This window comes from Neolamprologus brichardi, chromosome 3 (assembly GCF_056152115.1).
Source record: "Neolamprologus brichardi isolate AB-2024 chromosome 3, ASM5615211v1, whole genome shotgun sequence".
Classification (NCBI taxonomy): Eukaryota; Metazoa; Chordata; class Actinopteri; order Cichliformes; family Cichlidae; genus Neolamprologus; species Neolamprologus brichardi.
In genome coordinates this window covers 48,259,336-48,286,362 of record NC_142106.1, presented here as the reverse complement: position 1 = coordinate 48,286,362, position 27,027 = coordinate 48,259,336, and the positions used below count along the sequence as shown (strand labels likewise).

Here is a 27,027-nt window from a genome sequence, read left to right as displayed (position 1 = left end):
CTGAGTCTCACTAGGTGATTCTCTCTTTCCTCTTTTTATGTGATATCCTCTTGTCCTGTGTGCATTATGTTCAGTTCTGCTTCCCCTGTCTCGTCAGTCAGACTTCAGCCGTGTTCCCCTCCTCTCTGCCCCGATTTCCCTTTTGTGTAAACATTGTCTCTGTCGTCTCCTGTCTGCTGTCGATCTCCATCATCCTTCCAGCTGTGTGTTCTGTCAGTTTAGTGTTTCCCAGTTTAATTTCCAAGTGCCTTCATGGTTTTGTTATGTCAATCTGTGACTCCTGCAATAAAGCTGCCTTTGAGTCCTGCCTTTTTTGGACCTATCCCGCCTCACCCCACACAGCTTTCATGACAGTTTCCTGTGTGTGAACCTTCATGAAAAGCTGAGAGAAACCAAATATATGAACTATAAACATCTTTTCTTGCTTGAAGATCATACACTCTAATATATATATTACATGAAAATATCATGAATTGTATTTACATTATCAAAGGGAACATAAAGTTTAATATAATTCAGTCTGAATGTGTTTTGTCCTAAATTTAAACGATGCTGTAACATCAGCCAATCATTACTCAAGTCACAGAAAGTTTTAGTAAAGGTCCAGTGGAAAAGCAAAAATCTCAACCTCACAACAATGTTGACCTCAATAAAACACATTTATGGTGATGCTAACAGAAACTTGATTTCCCTTCGCTTTTAGCACAACTACCATATTAATCTGATTAAAGGCTATTATTAGAGTTTCTTTTGCTGAAGCAAGCGATTAGGAATTGCAATTATAGCACTGCAGGGAAGAATATTTCAGAAATTAAGGAAATCAAAAAATGATGACTTGAGCTCAATGGTGGGCTGAGAACACAAGTCCATAAGTTCTCTATGAGCCTATCAATCTATCATCTTGATGCATTCTCAATCATCTAGGAAAATAAATCTCCAAAAGTTGATTCTGTTCATCTGGACATAGCGTATGAAGAAGTCACTTGGATGAGTGATGTCTCACATGTAAAAACTGAAAAAGAAGAAAGAGAACACCATCACAAATTCAAAAGCCTTCTCTCTTTAAACCTGTCAGCCTATTGTGGATCATTAAAACAATGGATGCTTGTGTACCAACCATAACTTATTTCATTGCGTCAGTTACTACAGTTACTACAGCTGTGTACACAGTGTGAAATAGTTAGATGCTATTAGTTTTATTTATTAGATTTATTTACACTTTAAAAATTCTAACAGGATATGTTCTTAAAGCGTAAGAGAAGTTTGGAATCTCTAAAACTGTGAAATTTTCCAAGGACTTAGAGAGGTTTTTCTCAGAAGAGGTTACAATTATTTGAAGAATTATACAGATACATGAACTTCATTTAGAAATCTCACTGGCAGTATATTCAGTGCACATGAAAAGGGCTTCATTTTATTTCATTTTATCTCCACTGTAAGATTCCCCAAAGACACAGTATGAGGGTCTATAAGCTGGAACACATTCATAATGTGAAAATACATTTTGCATGGCTTTAATATTATTTAACTTTTTATGTTTTATGTAGTTTAATGTAAAGGTTACTGTACAAAAAACAGTTGAGATGCGCAGATTTTTCACTAAAAACTTATGAAAATTAATTATAGCCCCTAATTTTCTTCTGTAATGTTTTTACCTGTTGCTGAAAGTGACCAGTAACTTTATAACAATAACTTCTCAACAACTATAACTCACTATAACTATTACTTAATGAGTAACCAATAACTTGTTCTAGCATAAATGCTATGGTGACTTCCAAACTTCAAAGTCCTTATTTCATCAACAACATAACATTTATTGAATTTGGTTTTATTCGGAATATTTGGAAACATCCAATTTGAATTCTTCTTATTATAGCATACAGTATAGTAGAATGGATTATGAGAAACATTGACAATTACAGGCAAAGCAATATCTATGAAAACATTGCTCTGAGTAAAATAAAGTGCAGTATATAACTACAACCAGTTCACTGATGTTCTCTTAAGGTCTTCTATGCATATTTGATGCACTTAAGGTGGTTTTTGAAGAAATGAAGCTGCAATTTGAATTCTGAGTCATTCTTTCTAGGATTTCTGAACTTGCGATAACGAGCACTTCTGGCTACATGTTGATGGTCAATGGATACATCACCACAAGTGGCAACAAGTAAATAGCCCAGGCCATCCATAAAGAACTCTAGATTAAAAAAAAAACAAGTATTTTAAAATAAAACATTTTGTTATCATAGCTAAGCAAAACTGGAAGCCCCCCCCCTTCTTGTCGCTTTTAAACCAAACTGAAATCTGGACCTACCTGAATGTGCTATCCACTGTAGCTTAGGGTCAAAACCCACCCTCTGTACAGCATCTGTACGGGCCAGGAAGAAGTTGACCACTCCACTGGCCAAAAAGCATTGTGGAACTGAATGTAATTTCTTATTAGACTTCCTGTATAAGCAGCCACCTTCAGTTTCTTCTCCTTCTTCATAGATAAGAGAGAAATAAAACTGATTCTCTTTTACTGACCCACCAACCTAAAAAGAAGAGAAACCGAAAAGCAAGCTATAAATATTGTCATGAACAGAGATGGGCAGTAACATGTTTACTTTTTTTCAAGCAATGAGTAAAGGGATTACTATTGCAAAAAAAGTAATTAACACGTTATTGCGTTACTAAACTGTGATTTTGTTTGTGAGAGTGTCTCATGACAATGACGTAAGAGCGTGCATGTCCGTGGAAGCAACAGACGTGTGCAGATTAACAATGAACAATATGGAGTGCGGGAGAGAGTACGACCATGCAGCGTTTAAAGTGTGGAAGTACTGACATTACTTTGAGTTTGATTCTGTAAAAAGTGACAAAACCATTAGCGTCCGCTGTTACTCTGCGTGGGAAGAAAAGTTCTTTCTACAGAGAAAAATGTAACTTCAAATCTGAGCAAACACTGAGCACGCTGCCACAGGAATGTGACATTCACAGAGAAATCCCCGGACCACCCCACTGACATGACTGCTGTGACAACGGGCAAACCCTCAAACTCCTGCAAACAGGTTAAAATAGATTTAAGAGCGACAGGACTCAGTGCTGCTGAGTCTTTGATTTTATTTATTTTCTGCTGTGTTTTACTTGTATATTAAAGAGATTAGAGATGAAAGATTAAAATATGATGGATTGTGCAGAAAAAAGAGAATTGGGCTGAAAGGTCTATTGCTTTATATTCAGGTTGTGTATCACGCTTTTAAAAACTAACTAAGTAACTAATTACTTTTGAAAATAGTAATCAGTAAAGTAATGGGATTACTTTCTTGGAGTAGTAATTAGTAGTAACTAATTACTATTTTCAAGTAACTTGGAAAACACTGGCCATGAACGCCGAACAGATAATTGTGACTTCTGTCGGATTATGATATTACTTTATGCCATGTTAGACCCCTAAGTAAAGATTGTGAATTATTATGTAGTTTTAGTTTGCATTATTCTCCTGAATTAGAAGAAGGTGATAACTATTACATTTGGTAAATTGATTTGCATTACATTAGACTGCTGATTTATTGTGAATGGATGATATTGTTTTATGATGCATTATACTGCTGAGTTATAAGAAAATATTGTTCACAGAAAGTCATCGCCTTATTTGTCTGATTAGAAGAGAACAGAGCATACTGCCCCATTTCATCAGGAGCAGATAAACAGGGAGCCAAGGTCGTAGCTTAGGCGCTGTGTGAGAAAGAATGTGAATGTTTAGGCTTTTATGATTAGGTGGGGGCCACTAGAGGCTATAAGAGTTTGATCAAGGCTCCACCATTTTGAGATCTGATGCTGTCTACTGTATGGTGTCCATCTCCCACGCGTGTGTTCATTAAATCATCGTTTGACTTGACCCGGCCGGACCAGTGTGGTTATTTTTGGTTTTCCTCTTGTATCCATCCCCAATATTTGAACCCGTGACAGTTTTGGAGGCTCGTCCTGTGGTATTGGGATGGAAGTTTTGGAGGTTTGGACGGTCCGAGGTGGTTGAACGGGCAGGCACGAGCCAGTGGTCTGACGTGAGTGGGCAAGCCGGCACATTTAAAGGTGAGGCACAACCTGTTGAATGTAAATCCAAACTGTGCCAAATTGGACTGTATAAATTAAAAGTCTACTCACTGAAATTACTGGTGAAGGCCTGTTTTGATTTTGATGAAAAATCTCATGAGTTTTGAAACTTGAAATAAGCTTATAAGTTACAATACTGAGTTAGAGGCTCAAGATAAAGGAAAATAATACTGAGTTAGAGGCTCAAGATAAAGGAAAATAATACTGAGTTAGAGGCTCAAGGTAAAGTAAAATAATACTGAGTTAGAGGCTCAGGTAGTTTGATAGGGAATTGGTCAGTTTGTGAGTTAGAGGCTCCATTGGTCTAAAGGATTGCATCTGTGTTGGCCATGTTGAGAGTTAGAGGCTCCATTGTCCATAACGTTGCATCTGCGTCAGTCATACTCTTGTTTTAGAGGGTTGACGGCGGTTTAAAAGTATTATAAATTTTGTGAGAACGGTGGTTAGAGGCCACTAAGAGGCGCATAGCCCGGAGGTTACGCTCCCTCCTGGCCGCGGACGCGCGACCTTGACCTGTCGGCGAACAGGGTTAGTTCAGTTGGCTTGACTGTGGGGTACAGGGTATCCTGGAACAAGCTAGGAGTTAGAGGCTCCTTATCTGCGCTTTTTTGGACACTTTAAATTGAGTTAGGGACTTTAGAGATGAGGCCAGATACAGTTAGAGGCTGATACTGGTTAATTGATTACAAAAAAGTTGGACTTTCTTCGGTTGGACCCGTTATCTTAAATTTGTCAAAATTGTGTAGGCGCTAAAACTTTCAGGCCTGAGAGTGATTGTAAATATAAGACGTCTTTGTAATATAATAGAAAGTTGAGTGTGAAACGAGGCTGTGTGTGACGACAGTGCACTGCAGCGCTGCGAGCTATTTTTAGATAGTATGTGAACATGCAAATGAGGTGGCTGCTGTGAAGCCCACAGAGGACTTCCTGTTTAGCGTGTTATTGAGTTTTATAAGTATGATTTGCAAACAATGATACATGCCTGTAATTAAAACGCTGATTTTGCTGATTATAATATTACAAATAAAGTTTTGAATGACTACGGTGAATGTTTGATGTTTGGCTGAGTTTTGATATGGGAGAGACGGCTTCGCAGCTGCTGGGGGTAAGTGACCGGAAACTTGCATGCCCATAAAAGGCAACTGCCTGACTGTGTGAACTATGCACCAAGAGAGAGAGTAAAATTTAGGTAGATGAACCAAATGGATGTTGTAAGAAAAATAGTAAATGAATGTTTTAGTCTCTTAATACAGGTGGATTTCTCTCAACCAGGAGACCTGAGTACAGCAGCAAAAGGATAGATTAACAAAATTGGGATGACACACAGGCCAAGCTCTGGCTCAAAATTTTACAGGTTGACCTATCACTTTGTCCCCACCCGAAAAAGAAGCTTAAAGGACATCTTCTCCTCCAGTTATCGGTTACCATCACTGGAAATTTTCAGGCAAGTTTTTCACTGAATTGTTTTTGGCACCATGTGTCCCTGAATCTCACAAGCAAGCTCTAATTCCTGGCTGAAGACATGGAATGTTATTTAAGGTGGGAAATCAAAATTTGGGAAACAAAATTAAAAACATACACAATTAGAGAAATGCCTTGTTTGAGAAAAAAGTTAAAATAACCCACCCACAAACGCACACACACGCAATGAAGAAACAGCTTACATTCATGAACACGTGAAGATTTTCCAGCAAGGTTAAAGCAGCAAAACTTAACATACACATGTTGTTAAATGATAAAGTTTATCCACTACTAACAAATAAACTCTCTGGGTTGCAGGACAACAACTTGACTTCAAAAAGACAGACACTGGTATGACCAACCAGTGATGAAACAACAAATTTAGTGGTTAAAAGAGTCAAATTGTGACATGTTTTCCTCTGATTGATTAATACAAGTGATTATTGAATGAAATAAAAATTCCTTTTTTGAATTATTAAACATGATCTTAAGAATTTTAACGTGTACCTGTGTTGTCCTGTCAACTTGGTGGGTTAGGAGTTGATTATATAGTGAGAAAAAACAAAAAAAAGGGGGGGAGAAGGCTGACACAGGGCCTGGCCCCTCTCTGAACAACACAGCCAAAACAACATCATTTTCCTGTTCGTCTGTTTTTGTTTTGTTTTTGTTTTTTCTCTTTATGCTTAATTACAGGCTGCTTTGTCGGCCCGGAAAGCCGAGGCTGACCTGGACTCCTGCTCTCCCCTCTACCATCTTTGCTCTCCCTTCTACCATCTTTGATGTGACCCTGACCAAATGCTACAGCAGCTGGACTCACAACAACAGCCTGAGAATGTCAACAGTGCTGCAGGAAAACGATCTCATGCAGCGGAGACGGAGAACGTTAAATCCAAGGCCCGTTTCACTACACGGGGGAGATTTCCAGACAGCTTCAGCTGACAGAGCTGTGACGAGATGCCTATTAAGCCCGGATGAAAAGTGAGGCCGAGCAAAGAATGCTGACCTTAACAACACTGCATTAAACCTGTGCAGGACAGTGACGGACCAACACGGAGGATCGGGCAGCAAAAAGGGCGTGCCAGAGACACGAGGAGTAACTGAGGTCAGAAGGCACCTCAGATTGGACAAAAGCAGCAGAAGAACATAAGCTGAAGGCACAGGTGTCGGGGCTCAGCCAGGAGCTGACCTCTGAGAAGAGCCGAACAGCAGAGCTGCAGAAGGCCGTGGAGCAAAGCAAGGAAAACATCAATAAACTTCAATCTGACGTGTACGGAAAAGACTCTGAGGTTTCTGCCCTCAGTGAGAGCTCAAGACATCAGAGCAGAAACTGAGCATGCCTCAGGAGGAGCTGGCTGCTAATCGAACCCATCAGTCAGGCTTGGAGTCCCAGATACAGGACTTAAAATCAGGCCGGAGCTTGCTGGAGCAGGAGGTTGTCAAACCTGACGAGAAGCTCCAACACAGGAGCAAACCCTGAAGAACCTACAGAAGCAAAAAGGGTCATGTTAAGGAGGAGCTGGACAAGGAGAAGATGCAGGACACTGGAGAAAAGGAATGCCTCAATTGGGGCCAGAACCAGTATGGAGAGAACTTTGGGCAGCAGCACCAATGGACCCAAACGGACTGAAAAGGAGGAGAGCAGGACCCCAGAGCACGCTTCAGGCCATGGTTTACCCAGAACACCAGAACAGGAAAGTGATGAACACAAACACACACACAAACACACACATCTACATACACTGACTCAGAATCAAGAGAAACACACATATGAACACATATGCACTCGTTGATTGACTGAGAAATGACACACACACACGCACACAAATCGAAATGCTGATTCAATTCACTGAGAAGTGATCCACACACACATACACACATACACATGTTTGTGCAATGAAGAGTGATACACACACGCTGATGCAATGAAGAATGCTTTACTAACAAATGCTATGCTGATACGCAAAATGCTGCACACAAACCTCCAAATACAGAATTTGTTACAACAACAAGAAGTAATTGATTGTTAATTGGTTAAATGCATTTCATGTCACCCAGAGGGCATTTGTGTAGATTTAGGGGACAGGGTCTAAAGCAGTTTGGTTATGAAAACAATGTCTGTGAGTGATGTCTGTTTATGGCTCAAGGCCTCGACTGAATTGTTTACTGTGCTTCGCACAGCCTGATAAGGAGCAGTGGTACAGAGTGAAAATGATGAATTAACGGTGTGAGCCTTATTTCGGAGCGCCACATTTTTGTGATTGAGATTTAATTGAAGGAGGAACACACTGAAACATGAAAAAATAAATAAATTTAAAAAAAAGAAAGAAAAGGGGGCCAGCCCTTGGATTTACGTAAGCATCCCATGTGTATTTAACACAATTGCCTCAGGCTTTAAAGATCTGTACAAAATTCAACAGGAAATCATAGCTTCCCTGTATTTCCTATATTGTTGGCATGCTGGTGAGTGCTGTTGCTCCACAGTAAGAAGGTCCTGGGTGCAAGTCCACAGTCTGGCTAGTTTGCAGTGGTTTCTCTCTGGGTATTCTGGTTTCCTGCCACAGTGAAAAGTCATGAAGCTATTAGAGTTAGGTTAATTGATGATTCTAAATTATCCGTGAATGTAAGTGTAAATGGTTGTTTGTTTTTAGGTGATAGACTGGTGACCTGTTCGGGGTGCACCCTGCCTCGTAACCTATCACTTTAGAGTTATTTCCCAGCCCTCGTGCAATCAGGATAAAGATAGGAGGATGGTAGTTGTTGTAGACCCATTCAATTTTTATGGTAACCAGAATTTAGACTTTGTTGAACCGTAGGCAATATGAAGACAACATGTAGTATTTAAGGGACCAAGTAGAATTTGGATAAAAGTTATTGAATAGTGTTGAAATAAAATGACAGAATTGTGAAGGATTAAAATATTCCAGGAGCTTAACTTACTCCATCTGAACATGTCTTAATCGTGTAATATGAACTCAAAATGCACAGGTTTACTGAATATGAAAAGGTTGTGTTGATTTAACTCAGTTGTTTAAGTTTCTATCAAAGCGAAACATTTGTGTGTAACTAGTGTCCATTATTGAATCAAATAAGTCCAACATGTTTTTGTCAGTGCGAAAAGAAGTTACGGTACCTGTATTCCTACACAATATTGTCCCGGGACGGAGAAAAACTTTCTGGTGAAGTTTTGTTGATTTTGGGTTTTGCTTAAAACTAGGTTGATTTTATCAGTGAGGTTTGGATTGTTTTCTTTCTCTAAGAGAGAGAAAGATGGTTTTATGTTTGGACATGTTTCCAACGGGCCCCAGTATTTGTTATTATATGAGTATTTTATTGGTTACGTTTGTCTTTGCTTTTGTTACAGTGCACTGAAATAAGAACATCTGAGAGGAGTGATCCACCGGTGGTGATATTTTGGTATTTTGTGAGTTCCTGATTTAACAAATCAGCTCTTTAATCCAGGCCTGAGAGATTGAACTTTAAAGCGCTATAAAACATTCTTACTGAAAACAGTTGCAAAGTATTTTTCTCCATGATTATAATGGGCTCTGGAGAAATTCACTTATATGGGACATTGATCACATGAGAAGTCCTGAGCCTAAAAGGATTGCAGCGAGTCAATCCAGTCCAAAGAAACAAGGAACTGTTTTCCTTTAAAATGATGACGTCATCTTGCTGGTGATGGAGCCTCGAATAGGTTGCGTGTGAGACTCCATTATCAGCAATATCTGGTATGAATGTGTGTGAATGTATGCATGTGACTGGACTGTGATGGACTGACGACTAAAAGTTTAAACTGACTTGATACTGAGACAAAAACGGTACCGACTTTAGGATTAGTAAATGCCCACAAACAATTCACCCAGCCTGTAAAAGAAGGGTGGATGTTTTGTCTCGCTTTGTTTTGTTTTTGCAGGAGTAGAAGGAGGACAGAGACTAAAGGGGGAGGCTGTAGCTTCACATGAGTGTGAACTGCAGACTTAACCCTTTGGTTGCTAATTTTGAGTTACTGATGTTTCCATCAAGAAAATTGTGTTTTATTAGCTGTGTTTCGATTAATGCATCACATTATATTGTTGGGAATGTTAAATGCTAAAATGGAGAGAAGCTTTGATTTCACTCATGACTGAAAATGTTATTATTAACCATAGCAGGCCACTGTAAAAAAGCCAATTAATTTTGATAGAGAAAAAAGCAAAAAAAACCCTCTATTAATGTCTATGAATAACAGGGGAATGATAGACTTGTTACATTTAAAATAGAGATATGTAATGACAAACACTGGTCCACGTCATTTAGGTTCTCCATTGAAATAGTCAATAATTTAGAAAAGTAAGATAGAACCGACAGGGGCATGTGCTGAGATGTGGTGCTGCACAAGAACGAGAGCAAAATAAAGAAAAATTATTGTGTTTAGCTTTGATAAATTTAAATTAAAATGTACCATTACACTCAGAGGATCAATATGAAATTGAATATATGCTAATTTTGTATGAAGTACATGACTGATAACTGTTCTGTCCTGAGCTTTTGTTTTTACAGCGCCCACTTGACCACACCAACAGTTTCTCGCCACCAAAATTGGGGACTTGCAAAGAATAGGGAGGAATATCATCAGAAGTGGGAAAGGTAAGCCCCGATGGGGGTGATAACATTATTAATTTCACGTATGGTCAAATTCTTAAAACTTGACCCCAAACATGAAGAATTCTTCAAACATTTAGAGACAGAGTGGAGTTCTAGATAAACATAATGTAGCAAACCACATAAGGATGGACCATTGGAATTAATAAGATGGTGAAAAACACGCAGGAAAAATGTTGATCATGTTGATTATGTTTATTCCAGTGTGCAGGGATTGGCTAATCTGACCAGGAAATGTTATAAATGGATTGTCGGAACAGTCAGCGTTAAAGTCACCTTTGACAGTCCAGACTAAGATGGCGTTGGACATCTTCAGGGCGGAAAAGGGTTGGTGTGACCAAGGTGTGGTTTGGCTTGTTGTATGTATATTTCAAGATGATATGGCTCTGGATGGACCAGTTACCAGGGCATGGAAGGAGGACAGACTTATTAAAGGAAGAGAAGGAATTTTCTGGGATTGGAGATCCTGTGGGTGAATGGTTGACTAAAAGCATGCATAAAATAAAAGCTATTTTTTGTTATTGATTGGTAATAGATTGATAATTGGCCACATTCACAGTTGTATTGACTTGTAGTGGACGTAGTCTACTTCATGTTTAAGAACTCTAATTAACAGATTGAAAATAGTGACATTAAAGGAAGAATATGCAGCGCCACCCTGTCAAATGCCAGTGCCGGTGGGGCTCAGGGATGAATCAGGTGAGCTGGATTCATGGCTGAATTAAAACATAGAGGCCTCTGCTGTGGTCAGTAAGGGATAAAAAGGGTGTGTTTTACTGTTATTTTAGCATCAGCATTATTGTTACATCAGAATCATATAACAAGCATTGCATTGAACATTTATTGAAGCTATTGACATATTAATATTTGTATTACAGTGATTGTTATAACCCCATGTTAATCTTCTATCTACAGGTGTCAAAAGTAGTCAACAAGTTCATGTTGAAGTGAAGTTCATAATAATACAGGTTTTGTTTGTAGACGATTGTGAAGACGCAGGCTCTGGGCGGAGCCAGGAGTTGAACAGATCTAACATGACAATTAAATTGGTTTCATTCCCTAACACAGAATAACAAGACTGGAGCAACGACACTGGATAGGAGAAAGTCTGATACTTTCTAAGATATGAGGTCACTAACCTTTTCTTTTAATTTTCTAGCTTCATTGAATGGACACATGGTAGAATTAGAAATGGCTAATTTGTTTATGTCTTTTATTAGAAAGAGTGGTTTTAATCATTTTTATACATATCTTGCAAATGTGCTTATAATGAGTTGGCACTCGGTTTTTTGAAGGTCATAAGCTTCGTTCGGCGATAGTCCGGACTGATAAAGTGTAGGAAATGCCTTGAGTGCAGCAGGCTAAATGCAAACACGCTTAAACACACATACACTAAATTAGGATAAGTCCTTGGGACATTCTGAATATTCTAAACAAATTCTGAATCACCAAAAGATCAGTAGACAGCAACATTAGATTGTTAGAGCTGGGAAGAGAGGTGTTTTGGTTTTCTGTCTCTTACAGAGGAAGGAACAGACACCAGACGAGGTCACAGATATACGAGGATCCTTGGCAGCAGAGACAGACACGGTGACTGCGGAAACATCAACTGGGTTCAAGTGTCATGGCATTTTGGGCTCCAGCTAGTCACCTCAAAAGGATGGATCCCATAAACACAGCAATAACCATGAAGGGGTTAAAGGAAATCCAGGAACACCACACCAACAATGTTCGAGAGGCTGTTGGTCATAAGGGGGACACGTTCCTGTTCCTTTTTCTGGGAAACACAGCGGTGACCCCAGAATACACAGATCATTGTTTGAAATCGGGGCAGAATAATCCCCTGATCTGTGCAACGACTGAAGGGTTGTCTAACCCCTGATGTTGAAGAAAGAAGAGCAGAGGATCACCCGACTGGAAGACACTGGTGCCTACAGCAATAAAATAAAGGTTAAAAGCTCCTCGGACAGAGGTTCTAGTCTGAGTACGTTTGGAGGGTATAAGGTAGCACCGAAATAAAGCTGTGGGAGAACTGGGGAGTGATGGGAGTATCATCTGTACCTACTGTTGTTGTTGTAATAAAAGTTTTTCTTGCATCTGAACTGCGCAAACACAGAGGTCATCTCACATATGGTTCACCCAACAGGGGGACAAAGGGCCTAAGGAGTAAGGAGAAATGAACCCGGCAACACTGGATTGCAGGGTGTAAGTGAGCTCTTTAAGTCTAAAGAGCTCATCAGGGGGAATTGTCGGATTATGATATTACTTTATGCCATGTTAGACCCCTAAGTAAAGATTGTGAATTATTATGTAGTTTTAGTTTGCATTATTCTCCTGAATTAGAAGAAGGTGATAACTATTACATTTGGTAAATTGATTTGCATTACATTAGACTGCTGATTTATTGTGAATGGATGATATTGTTTTATGATGCATTATACTGCTGAGTTATAAGAAAATATTGTTCACAGAAAGTCATCGCCTTATTTGTCTGATTAGAAGAGAACAGAGCATACTGCCCCATTTCATCAGGAGCAGATAAACAGGGAGCCAAGGTCGTAGCTTAGGCGCTGTGTGAGAAAGAATGTGAATGTTTAGGCTTTTATGATTAGGTGGGGGCCACTAGAGGCTATAAGAGTTTGATCAAGGCTCCACCATTTTGAGATCTGATGCTGTCTGCAGTATGGTGTCCATCTCCCACGCGTGTGTTCATTAAATCATCGTTTGACTTGACCCGGCCGGACCAGTGTTGTTATTTTGGTCTTCCTCTTGTATCCATTCCCAATATTTGAATCCGTAACACTTCTTTTTCTGTTTGTTTTTTTTAAATCAAAACCAAGTCTTTATCGCAAACTAGTTTATGAGGTGGCTAACCTTTTGTACTGTAGTTGACTTAATAAAATGGTCTTCAGCTAAGCTTGGTCCTAACTGTGTCTAACTTTTGCTTGTTATTGGTTGTAACTCTGAATAACAAGAAAAAAAAAAATCTGATTGGCCACTTTATTGGCTTGCTAAATTGCACTTTGATGCAGCTTAAAAAACAGTCCTTTATTCTAACTTGTTTTTCTTTTTGGAATAGTCAAATAATGCTGATCAGTTGGGTTGTAGTCCAACACAAACTCCAAGTTTAATGACAGCTTCAGTTTACAACTGATATTTGAAACACAACCTAAACCTCTCAACCACTTCCTCCTGCTCACTGTTTACAATATAATACATGTGACTGTGGCTTTTATGCTACATGCTGTACAAAAGGTTATTCCTGTTCCCGTAAAAGTGCAAGGTTTATGATCAGTCTTATCAAAAGGGAATGAGCCTTGGTGGTGATGGTGGAATGGGCGTATTAGGTCACACTTAGAATGCAAACATCTGATTTAGCTAAAGAAGAAAAAAAATCTGACAAAAACACAGAATTCTGCAGTTAATTTAGTGTAGCAGGAATCTAGATCACATTAGTGATGAAAATGATCAACAAATTGGGGGGGGGGGGGGGGGGGGTGCTTACAACTGTTAACAGAAATGGATATATATACATATATATTATGTACATAGATCAGTTAGTGTTCTATTTAAAGAAGAAAACATAAATCAGATAACATGAGCTATTTCATTCTCACCACATCCAGTTCAGGGACCGCCTCCATCATCTCCACAAGCTTCTCTATCTTTGTCTTCTCTGTAAACAAAAAGTCATCATCCACCCACAGGAAGTACTTGGTGGTTACCTGGGAAACAGCCAGATTTCTGCCTGCAAACCAGCCCTGAGGATGAAAACATATTTTACAGTCTGTTTTAATGGTCCTTTACCCTCTGAGGTGTAAGTAGTCACTTGTGACATTCATTACTTCTAGACTGGACTATTGTAATTCAGTATTATCAGATTGTTCTGAAAGTTCCTAAAATCACTAATCCAAAACACTGGAGTCTAATCTTAAAAGCTGCAAACTTTTTCTTCTAAAAGCTTACACGTAGGGCTGGATGAAGGCACACTTGACTACCCTCAGACTACTGGATGATTTCATGCGATGCACTGAGCATTTCCTCTCCACTCTTCTTATATTTAGGGGATGAGTGATTTAAAGTCTAATTCTAGAAAAGAAAAAAGCATAAAATCCTATATTTTACTATTTTAATAAATCCTTCAATAATTATACTGCTCTGTCCAAGATGTCTGATAAAACTCAGTATGAATAAAAACCCCCACAAAAAACACAATCTTACGTTCTAAATGTCTATGCATACCTGTGCTGGAGGCATGATGTAATGTTTTCTCCGGTAATGTGCTCTGGTTCAAAGTTGTCATCTGCAACAATAACTTTTATGGTGCTATAGAATTTTCGGATACTGTCCAACAAGACCTTCAGCTGTTCGTACCGCAGGAAGGTCTTTGTGGCGATGGTAACTTGAGAGCTGATATCTGACAGACAGAAGCAAAAAAATGTTTCAAGAAAATAAGACAGATCATCTGCTACAGAGTAGAATGAGTTTTGTGCAAACTGTGCAAATTGAACAGCAAACTTTTCATTGCTGAAGCCGCTACACTGAAGTGCTGCAGCAAGGTCGTTGTTGCCTGTTGTTGTGGTAACCCCCGAACCAAATGGTGGACACCAGAGGTGAAGGGAGCCACCAGGCTGAAGTTGTGTCGGGCTTGGTTAGCCTGTGGGACTCCAGAGGCACCTGAAAGGCCAAGCGGAACGCAGCTTGAGCAGTGGGTGAAGCAAAAAACTTGAGTGTGAGAGCAGTTCAGAGCGGCCATGGAAAAAGACTTTCGGACTACCTTGAAGAGATTCTGGCAAACCTTCTGGCGACTCAGGAGGGGAAGGCAGTGCTCTACCTGCACTGTGTATAGTGCGGATGGAGCGCTGCTGACTTCGTTTGAGAACATTGTCGGGCAGTGGAAAGAATACTTTGGAAGGAATACTTCGAGGACCAGCTTAATCTCACTGGCACCGTGAAGGAAGCAGAGTCTAGGGACACATTATTTTTCGCATCTGGTTTCTAAGCACTCAGCCAAAGGAGTTATAGATTTAATAATCCACAAGGAACAAAAACAAATTGTGAAGGGGAATTTAACTTAGAATACTTAATATTTTAAGTGGCAGCACGGTGGTTAGCACTGTTGCCGCACAGCAAGAAGGTCCTGAGTTCAATTCCAACATCAGGCTGGGGTCTTTCTGTGTGGAGTTTGCATGTTCTCCCCGTGTTTGCGTGGGTTCCCTCCAGGTACTCCAGCTTCCTCCCACCGTCCAAAGACATGCAGCTTGTGGGGATAGGTTAATTGGATAATCCAAATTGTCACTAGGTATGAATGTGAGTGTGAATGGTTGTCTGTCCCTGTGTGTTAGCCCTGTCCAGGGTGTACCCTGCCTCTCGCTCTATGACAGCTGGGATAGGCTCCAGCGCCCCCCGCGACCCTGAAAAGGATAAGCGGAAGCGAATGGATGGATGGATACTTAATATTTTAACAACACACTATTCCCACTAACTAGTAGTAAGATACAAAATAAAACCAAAGAAATAATTGGGTTGGCATATACTGTGAAAGAACCTTCATAAAATTCATGGTTTTCCTGCATTTCTCTCTCTCTCTCTTTTAATACCCTTGTTTAAAAAGTAGATTCCTACCTGTCCCCATGTCATACAGGACTGGTACATGAGGCTGCTTGATGGCAATAGCGAACACAGCTTTATGGTTTTCAAACTGGAAAGTTACTAAAAAAAGAAAAAGAAAAAATACTTATTGTACACTAAAAAGAAGATTTGGGCTTAAAAGACAAGACTGAGTTCCCAGACAATGCAGACCAAGGTCTCCAGTGTTGATATGGTAGACTGTGCTAGTATAGGACACTTTGACCAGCACGTCATTGAGCAGCTCCAGGCTCCCGGACTTGATTATCAATTCTTTCTCACCAGAACCTGTGAATTACAATTTCACAACATTTCATTCCAGTGTCTTCTTTAGATTGAAGTTTGATTGTGAATGTCATAACATATCAAACCCATCATATCATGCAGTGACCCCTCCATGCCCTATTCATACTTTCAGGACATAAATGTTCTGCCATAGAATAAAGTTAATGACTCAGAACATATTTGTTCCTGATTTGCAGTGACCCATCCTTTTAAAGGATATATCAGACACAAATCAAGCCAACAAATTAACCTCCACAAAATAACAGATTTGTTTAGTATAGGAGTTCTAGCTTTTTTTGTCACCAATTTGTATATAAACTGATGAGAAGTGGAATCTCACCTTCGACTGTGACCTCTGCTGGTGGAATATCTGTGGTCAGGATCCCTTTAGAGACTTTTAAGACCACCTAGAATAGAAAAATCTGAATAAACTAAAAAGTACTCCAAGTATTCATACTTACACAGACATCTGTGACATCATTCATTTTAATCACAGTGACAGTAAATGCTGGATATAAATTTACATACAATCACAGAAAATTGTTTTCATTTTTAATTTACCTAATTTCTTGTGGTATTTGATTTAGATGTATTATCTTATATTTGAAAGCTGGCCCCAGACCACAACCACAAAACCAGACTCAGTGTCCTGGCCTGATGTTACTGCAGGGCTTTATGTATGCAGCTAGCAAAATGCTAAAGAGAGCTTAGGGGCCATCCACATGGGAAGCACATGACAACCAGAGACCAAAAAAAGTTATTACGGTAATGTAAATAAGTGACTTCAAGTGAGAATGAATGAAGAAAAGCACTGGTGGGGCAACTGGATAGGTCCTGAGTTAGACTTTATACATTAAAGTAATTATATTATTTGAGAAATAGCTTTGGTTTAATAATCATTTAGCAAATTATAAAATTCATATTACTAACACTCTGGCTTTAAATATCCAACTCATCTTCAGCAAAGTATCTAGGGCCTGACAATTTTGCTTACGGTGGGGTTTCTGTCTTCAACTCAAACTCAACACCAAAATGGCTTCATTTGCAAATGACAAAGAATTATTCCTACAACATAAAGAATGCAAATTCAACATCTTTGTTTCTTTAAATCTCTATGATAATAGTATTAAAATGAAAGTTACCAAGAGCTTCTAAGGTCATCACAATTACTATGAGGAAATTTAAAGTTTTACCAAGCAGAAATACTACAGTGGCAGCCTTGAAGTTCACTGTTTTTTTAAATGAAACATACAGACCTACCTTTGGAGAAATATTTGATACCCATCTTGCACCTCTACTATTCTAACAGAGTTTGTTGAGATTTGCCTATCAAGCTGAACTGTTTTATGACACTAACCTTGTAGCTGCTCCTTTTTCCTGCATGCAGCTGTAAACCTAAAATTAAAATGACCACACTGTGACAGCATCCCATGATGGAAAGAAATAGATACGTCAGTGGTTATATTGACCATATAACAAAGAAAATTTAAAAAGGCAAATGATCAAGGAAGTGACTGAACATGTGAAAACCGAGATCCACCTTCCTGTCTGTAACCATGGTAGCGCTACCCTGAAATTGTGTTTGATAATATATGACATGCTGCAGTGCCTTATTTGGCAGGATCTCTTTTATTACTCATTACCTATGTATTTCTTCATGTCTCACCTGGTATGACAGAGGAGGACAAGGGCTTTACTGTGTAACCTTGGATTGGATACTGCAGAGGAGAGTTGGGCAAAGCAAACAGCTTCTTGGACAGTACAGAAGTTGTCCTGTGGAAGAAATGAGGTGTATGCAACACAGATCATTTTGACTGATCAAGTATAATGACCACAAAGCAACAAATAAGTACTGTGAGGCCAAAGGTCAATCTAAGTAGTGGCATTATTGGATAAGCAATACATTTATCCATATGGGAAATAAAGCATGTAATCATGTTTTCAACAAACATGGAATCATTTCAGTGTGGCTAAAAAAATGAAAATAGTTAAACACCTCTTGAGTTTTGTTTTTTTTTAGCTTTTGAGATTTAGTAATATTAGATGTGGTTCCGCCCCAACTGCTGGTGCTTTGCCCTGCCCCTGTCCCGATCAACATTTCTCACTTTTTAAGAGCTGGTGTGACTAGACCTCTATTCTGTGTGTCAACGTCATACATTTCTGGGCCCTATACTACAACGTGAGATCAACATACCCAGGGTATCTTTCTATTGTTAGGATTAATGTACTTTAAGTAAATTTTCAAAATATTCGTCTTTAAATAATAGTAATAAATATTTAAGTGCAGTTTTTCATCCTAAAAGAAAATAAGGCAGAAACATAAAAGGTTATTTGAACAGCTTCACCTTTAAACTCTGAGCCAACATTATTCTGTACATTTGGCGTCGGTACCAGAGAAAATGCATCAACATGATCCACCCTGGAATCCTTGGAAGCGCTAAAAAAGTGCACGTATACATGGCGTGCGATCTGGGAAGCACGCGCGAGTCAGAACTTGGATGCGGCAGGTCCTTGCCACTAGCGATCATGGCTGTTTAGAACTTTTTTCTGCCGCCAAACAGCGCTGCCTTCTTCCGGTTGACCCGATGTTATCGGAGCATGCTCACCCATTGCAGTTTTATTCGTCGCAATGCCAAAGGTATAGGAGGGGAAGTAATAAGCTGGACGTTATGTTCCTAACTGAGACATAGCTTTGCGCTGGTGAAGTGGCACCTTTGCTGGAACATTGCCCAGGTTGTCTGGGATGGGAGACGGGGTTGCCTCTATCATCAAAGACTGTTTTAAATGCAAATAGATTTTTTTTTTCCTCATTTGACTCCCAGCTCCTGACTTTAAGCTGTCCTGTGGTTCTAACTATAGTTACCTTTTATCCACTTAAATATATTGGCCCTGTCTCAATATGCGTACTTGTGCATACTTGCGTTCTCATGTACTCGTGATATGGAGACCAAGTACTGTTCCAATTCAAAGTACGCATCAAGCCGAGAACGCGAAAAATTCCCGGATTTGTCCTTGCTCTGCCCATTTTATCGAGCATGCATCGGTGGTGACTTGTGTGGACTTGGTACAGCCAGTGGCGGTCCTAGCCTGTTTGGCGCCCTGGGCGAACACTCCCTCTGGCGCCCCCCCCCCCCCCCCCCCCCCCCACACACACACACACACACACAAAACATATTAAGGATTGTACATTAACATAAAACTGTTGTACACACACATATACACATATGAAGAGAGAGAGAGTATGCATAGTATCCAAACAGCTACCAAACAGCCATCATACAATGAGAACAGGACAAATCAAAAACTGACAATGACTAATTAATATTAAAATCTGTAACATAATGTATTGTTTGGAGTTTAGTCTGTTACTGTTGCTATTTTTACCATTTCTTCTTGGAGCAACTGTAACCCACATAATTTCCTTAGGGATTAATAAAGTATTCTGATTCTGATTCTGATTGTTTCAGGATACATGACCTGCCATTATCCAATGACACATCTGCTTACCTGTATCTTTTGCTTGTTTCTCTTCCTCTTCTTTTCTCTTTTTTCTAAACTGAAGACATGATGGCTTTGAACTTTTCTTTTCCATCTTCCATTGGTTTTAATTTTGCACTCCAGTATGAACATTCATCCCCCAACCCGAGGTTCACCACAACATAACCTAACAGACCTACACCTTAATTCACAGATTCACTTTGTCTTTATTTCTGGGATTTCACACAACCCAGGATTCAAATCATGAATACATAATGGGCTTGGATTTACAACATTGTGAATGAAATGTGTTTTATTTGGAAGCAGCAGCCCCCCCTCCCCCTTTGACGGGTTGTGTGTGAGACTTTAAATCATCAAACTGTAAATTTAAAATTGTTATTGATCCCTTTACCCCGAGTCCTAAAGTGTATATTTATTTTCTTACTCTTCTTACATATATTGTTTGTTTATTTGCACTGCTGTAACTGGAGCCTCGTCGTCTCGTCTCTCTATATACTGGACTGTCTGTAGCGGAGATGACAATAAAGTTTACTTTGACTTCGGCAGCGAGCAGGCGCACCGAGGGCTCTCGCACTCACTTTTCGTGTATAGAATTTCGAAAAAACATCGGTGCAAATTATAAGTCTGTATCATAATGTCGGGTGTTTTCGTGTTTATTGGTTTGTTTTTATTTTGTTTTACTTTGCGAGTTGGTTATTAGACGCTGCTCCAGCCGGTCAGAAAATCCCCCGCCGCCCCGCCCTCTCCTCTCTGCGCCGCAAGCAGCAGGCGCACCTCGCAAACGAAGGGCGCCCTTACTCCCAGAAAATGGGCGATAGAAAACTGATCGGTGCCTGTGACATTCCCAATATGCGCTGGCTGATGTCGGGGCAGCATGAGTACGAGCATTTTTTATTTTTTTGCCGATGCCCGTGATGCCGCCCCCCACCACGATGCCGCCCTGGGCAACCGCCCGTGTCGCCCGTATCTAAAACCACTACTGGGTACAGCTAAATATCCCAGAATGCATTCCGTCCAAAACTCAAACGCGGCAATGGCGGAGGACCGCGGCTAAAAAAGATTACTTTTTCTGGGTCACAAAATAAACTTTTAAGATATTTTCAGGCGAGGATGTAGCTGTGTAAACTTCAAATATCTACTCAGTTTATCAAGATATCATATATTTCTATATATTTCCAAACGTGCTCCGATGTTTCTGAGGCCATGGTTCTCAGCCGGAAAAGGGTGGAGTGCCCACTCCGGATCGGGGATGAGTTCCTGCCCCAAGTGGGGGAATTCAAGTATCTCGGGGTCCTATTCGCGAGTGATGGGAGAAGGGAGCTGGAGATCGACAGACAGATTGGTGCTGCGGCTGCAGTGATGCGGACGCTGCACCGATTTTATTTGCTCCTGAGTAAATTGGTTTGGCTGAGATTAAAGTTAAGCTTCATAACATATTAATCACAGTTAAATTAAGAGGGGACGGCAGTAAAAACTCCGGACCTGTGACATCATCAAGTACGCTGGTGTTCCAATTGTACAAATCGCGAGTCCGTACTCGCGTTCTCGGCAAGTCCGGTCTCGCCGAGAACGCGAGTCTGTACTTGAGAAAGGGCTCTTGACTTGTTGATTTCAGAATTGTGTCTGGGCCAACATGCAAGGGCTACACCCTAGACGTTGTCCTGGGGTACCTACTGAATCTATCTGTGACTGAAACCTGTCTTTTACCTATTTTAGAACATTTAGCAATTTTATTTGATCTTTTAATTCCTACATCTCCAGCCTCTGAGAGGGGAAATTGTTGTTTTCTTTGTATCTGCTGCCTTTTGTTGTTCTTGTACATTCTTTTAATGTAACCTTTTATTGTTATGCTATTGACCTGCAGCTTTGAAACTGTGTTGACTTGTCTAAATTAGAAGCTTGTCTATCTGCCATTAGTAGCTGGTTATCTGATCATTTCCTGCTTCTTAATACTGATAAGACCGATTTGATGGTCATTGGACCACAAAAATTTAAGTACTTGTCCCAAAATTTCACCTTGAAAATTGATGTCATAAATTGCAAAGACAAGGTAAAGATTTGGGTGTGTGGTTTGACATGGTGCTCTCCTTTGAGTCCAATGTGGAAGAGAAAACAATGACTGCCCTTTATCACCTAAAGAACATAGAACATATCTAAAATCAGGCAAGTTTTATCACTGGACACTGCAGAGGTACTTGTCCATGCATTTGTGCCTTTGCATTTGATTATTGTAAAGCTCTTCTTTCTGGGTTACCGAAGGAAGGTTTTAAAGGTTTGTAAATGATACAAAATGCAGCTGCTCGCATTTTAACCCTTGTGCTCCCCTTCGGGGCAGCTCCGGACCCCGGGGCTCCCAGAGTACCCTTGGGTCGCATTTCACAGGCCGCGCATCAGGGTTGGCTCCCGCGCCCCGTACACCCACGTTTCCCTCCCTGAATGCCATTCCCGTTTCAATTTTTCTCCTAGTTTCGGGCAGGCTCTATCACGTTCGTCCATGGGAGGCCACTGTTAAAGGGTAATTTATAATTCCAACATTAGCGTCCGCTTCAATATCGCTACCATCTGGGTTTGTTATTTTCAACCTTAAACTCAGCAGTGTGTCATTTAAATCCAGGTAATGCAACCCGTTTCCAGGCACATAAAATTCCAGAGGTCCCCGATCTGTGAGCGCTGTTACTGGTAAAATTTCTGAATAACATTTGTCCTCAATTGAAAACTGAGTCAGTGGTGCTGTAAACAGATCCAATTCGCTCAAGGTGCATTCGCTTGATCGTTCGTGAAGTAAAGACATTGTTGTTTGTTTCATAGTTGTTTTTTAGAAAATATCTTGCTTAGACTTGCGTCCTGTACGTCTGACGGTTTTACCAGTCTGCCTCTTTTTCACAGTTTTCTTCGGCTTTTTAAACTCTGTCAGCCTCTGACCCAGAGGACGTTTTAATGGTCTACGTGAAATTATGCTCAGCCCCGAGCCCTCTTGCTGTTCTGGTGTGTTCGAATGAGTCAAATTCGAGAGTGAGGAGGTGACAACATCTGAAGCAAAGCCTTTGACAGCAGGTTTCAAATGAGGTTTTTGCGATGCTCACACCCCGCTTTATGAACCGGGTTACAAATCTAAACAATTTTGAGAAAATAGATACTGTTCCTCGTCCGTAAATTACAGGCGCACCTGAAAAGCCGGGCAGACCATTACCAGCCTGCGTTTCGTAATACCGTATACATCTATTATTATCCATATTGCTATGAGTTATGGCAGATACTTGACAGGCTGGAAATGTAGCTTGACTATCGTTTTACCGTAGGTAAAGTTTACAGGCTCGTTCTGATCGGTTTTGATTTCAATATGGATATTTTTGATGTGTTTGCGAGCCACAGGAATGTAATCTGGTTTGTTAAAACACAGGGTGATGATATCTCCGTAATTACCCTCTATTTTGACAGTACGCAGTAGGGGGGAGTAGCTATCACCCACGAGCTGTAACGCTGCTATATCAGAATAACAGAATAGATGATAACACCCTGCCTTTATATCTGCAGGATATGGGGCAAATTTGCGCTCGAATCGCTGCCAGACACCTGCTGGGACACCAAGCATATATGCGAGAGGCGGGAAAAACCTGAGTTGATATATGCCTCCAGATGTGAATTCAAACTTTTTAACATTTGGGTGATATTTTAGATAAATATCCGATTCGATACGCCTGAGGCAGGCTTCAACCTCTGCTCTCAGCGTGTTAGCGTCCTCATAAAAGCCGGCGCGTATTTTTGTTTTAACCACGTCATCAGGCCTTTGCTCAGCATCACCCTTTTTCCTCCATTCAAAATAAGCCTTATCATTCGGGAGATTAAGCCATGTATAGGGATATGAAATTTCAGTGAGAGCCACCTCCCACGCCCCATCGAGATTGAGATGCTGGGCCAAATCAACACGGAAGCAGCTACTGGTGTTATTTTTAAATACATTCAAATTAGCGTTTGATGGTAGCTTTGATGGTTTGATGGTTCAGGCCAGTTCCTCCATTTCACCAGGAAATAAATCTGTCCCCTCTGTTTACGTTTTGAGAGAATTTTGTCCATGTGATAGAGCTTATCCATGACAAGACCGATTTTCTGCAGCTCATGCTCGTAAAAACTACCGATAATTTCTTCCCCATCGTAATCTTTGATTTTATAAACAGGAGGGTCTCTAGGTATGCATTGGTCAATAGTAAATATCTCACCGGTGAATGTTTGCTCATACCGCTTATCAAACACACCTCTAACTTTAGACAGCCTCACGTGATCTCCCTTTTTAAATTTCATGGGCTTTTTTCTACAACAAGAAGAAGAAGAAGTGCTAACGCTGTGTTGTATGAATTTACTTGATTCGGGGCCATTTTTATGGAACGATGATAACTAGTGTTATAGCTGTGTAATAAATCTTGTAACACATCGACATTTCTACGTGTATTTGCAGCAGTGAAATATCTATACATTTTACTTTTAAGAGTTCTATTAAACCTTTCACAGACTGAGGCTTTTAGATCGCTCCCTGTAGCAAAATGATTTATACCATGCTTTTTCATTAAAGATTGAAAACTGGAATTAAAAAATTCCTTACCACTATCTGTTTGTAGCTTTTGAGGAATTTGGCTATCTTTTAAGACATAGTCAAAAGCCTTAGTGACTTGAACGCCTGTTTTGTTTTTCAAGACTCTTGCATAAGCTTTTTTTTTAGAGAAAATATCTATAACTGTAAGTAAATATTGATAGCCATCGTTATGCTCGGATAACGCTCTCATATCACAAAGGTCTGCTTGGTATTGATTAAGAGGTCTGGGGACAAATACGCGATTTCTCGGAAAGCGCAGGCGTGCAGCTCTGTGCAAGGTGTAAGCATCCTGTTCTGCAAGGAACTGCTGAGCTGTTTGCGCGTTAATCTTTGTACCAGTCTCATCCTGTACGCTTTTAATCAATTGTTGCACACCGCAAAAACTACCAGGGTGAGATGGGTCATAATATGTTCGTTTCAATAGAATCTGCTCTGCCATGTGTGATCTTTGAAGTAATGTTTAACTATGGTTTTATTTCATGATCGAGCGGTTACTTATTTCATGTAAACGAGTTCACAAAAAATATTTTTATTTGATGTAATTAATAACATTACACTTTGATTCTAGTAAAACAAAATAATGAGTTTGATTCTTGCAATGCTTTTCCAATAAAGTTTTATTTGATACAACGGTTTTCCAAAACAGTTTTACTTGCTGTAATGAAGAAAAAACGAATACATTTAAAACGGGTAAAAACAACTCCGAGCAGTAAGAAAAAACAAACAAACAGACAAAAAAAAAAAAACAGCAAAGCTAAAAACAAGAAAAACAAAACATTTGAGAAAAATAATAGGCAAGAGAAGAAAAACGATTACTAGGAGAGCCAAAGTGAGTAATTCTCGTCTAGTATGTTAGGAATAACTATCCTGGTCACCTCCGTGACGCTGGCGTGAATTTCTTGCAGCGCGGCCTCTATATCGCGGACATCTCTGAGTTCAAACAGATATGCCTGGGCAATGTCTCTGACTTGAGCCGCTGGTGGTGAAAAACCCTCTAACCGTAAAATTTGTAATAATGTGTTGGTGAAATGTCCATTCCATAGTCTTTTACAGAGTTCATCATAGTACCTGAAAAAGTAATATTTTTCCAGCGGGAAAAGACAAGGATGTCGTCTCTGTGAGGGGTGGGAGACCCTTCACCTGCAGTGTGGATAATGCTTCAAGTGATGTTCAGATGGAACTCATTGACTTGCAGTCTGACACACTTCTGGCAGAGCACTTCAGGTCAGTCTCACTGCTGGACTTTTATTCCTCCCTCAAAGAAGAGAACTTTCCACACCTGAGGAATCATGCTCAGAGGATTCTAGTCCTCTTTGGATCTACCTATGTATGTGAACAGACATTCTCGGTGATGAAGTTCAACAAATCCAAACACAGGTCCTCTGTCACTGATGACCACCTCTCAGCTGTTCTTCGCATAGCCACCTCAGACATTCAGCCAGATTTCAATGCCCTTGTTCAAAACCAAAACAGGCTGGATTATTCTCACTGAAAAGGAGGAAAACATGACACAAGTCATTATATTGTTGCATTTCTATAAACTTGTTGTTTGTTGAGTTAAACATGTTAAAATAAAATGACATTCATTCGGTGGTTGTTTTTGTTTTATTTGGAATATGCGCCACAATTTCACATAGCATAGCTCAATATAAATATTTACATTATTTTATTTTTGTTTTATTCTTCTGATTACCAGTACCAGCTATTCATAATATATAATTTAGTGAATTTTACAATTTAAGAAAGTTAAGCAGACTTTGGTTCAAGATGTCGTTGATGTGGCCCTCTGACGCAACTCGGGTTTCATGTGGCCCCTTGTAAAAATTAATTGCCCACCCCTGGTGTAGAGGGTGGAAATCAGCCAAGACAGCTCATGAAATATAATAATAATAATAATATATTTTATTTGAAAGGTCACTCAAGGTCACTGTACATAGTAGAATAAAAGCAACATAAAAGCAACATAAAAGCAAGCAGTTTACAGAATCATAAAAGCATAAGACATAAACAAATAAAAAAGCAGAGTGGAGAGGTTATGTGGGATAAGCTATTTTGTACAAGTGGGTTTTGAGCTTGGACTTAAAGAGTGAGAAGGAAGAGATATTTCTTAAATCAGGAGGTTGGGAATTCCAGAGTCGTGGAGCAGAGCAGCTGAAAGCCCGGCTCCCCATGGTTGGAAGACGGGGGGAAGGGACGGAGAGTGAAAGGGAAGAAGAAGATCTGAGACAACGAGATGGGGCAGTAATCTTAACCAGATCAGAGAGATATGGAGGAGAGAGATGATGAATAGCCTTAAATGTGTACAAGAGTATTTTGAAATTGATGCGATATTTGACCGGGAGCCAATGAAGCTGCTGCAGGACAGGAGTGATGTGGTGGACAGAAGGGGTCCTGGTGATGATACGGGCAGCAGAGTTCTGGACGCGTTGGAGCTTGTGGATGGATTTTTGAGTAAGACCAAAAAGAAGTGAATTACAATAATCAATCCGGGAAGTAACAAGGCTGTGGACAAGAATGGCAGTGACATGTGGGGGGAGAAAAGGACGGAGACGATTAATGTTGCGCAATTGATAATATGCAGACCGAGTAACATTATTAATGTGTGAATTGAAAGATAAAGTACTGTTGAGGATGACACCCAAACTTTTCACAGAGGAAGAAATGAAGACCGGTGAGTTATTGATAGTAATAGAGAAACTGTTGGTTCTGGATAATGTTGATTTAGTGCCTATAGAGGAGCTCGGATTTATTACTATTGAGTTTGAGAAAATTAGAAGAGAACCATGAATTTAGTTCAGCTAAACAGAGGGTAAGGGAGGATGGGGGAAGAG

At 40.0% G+C, this 27,027-nt stretch overlaps 1 pseudogene; it reads right to left on the bottom strand.

The window, feature by feature from the left end:
- Positions 1-2,012: 2,012 nt before the first annotated feature.
- LOC148104601 (beta-1,4 N-acetylgalactosaminyltransferase 2-like) lies at positions 2,013-22,051 on the bottom strand (annotated as a pseudogene).
- Between the last annotated feature and the right edge of the window lie 4,976 nt (positions 22,052-27,027).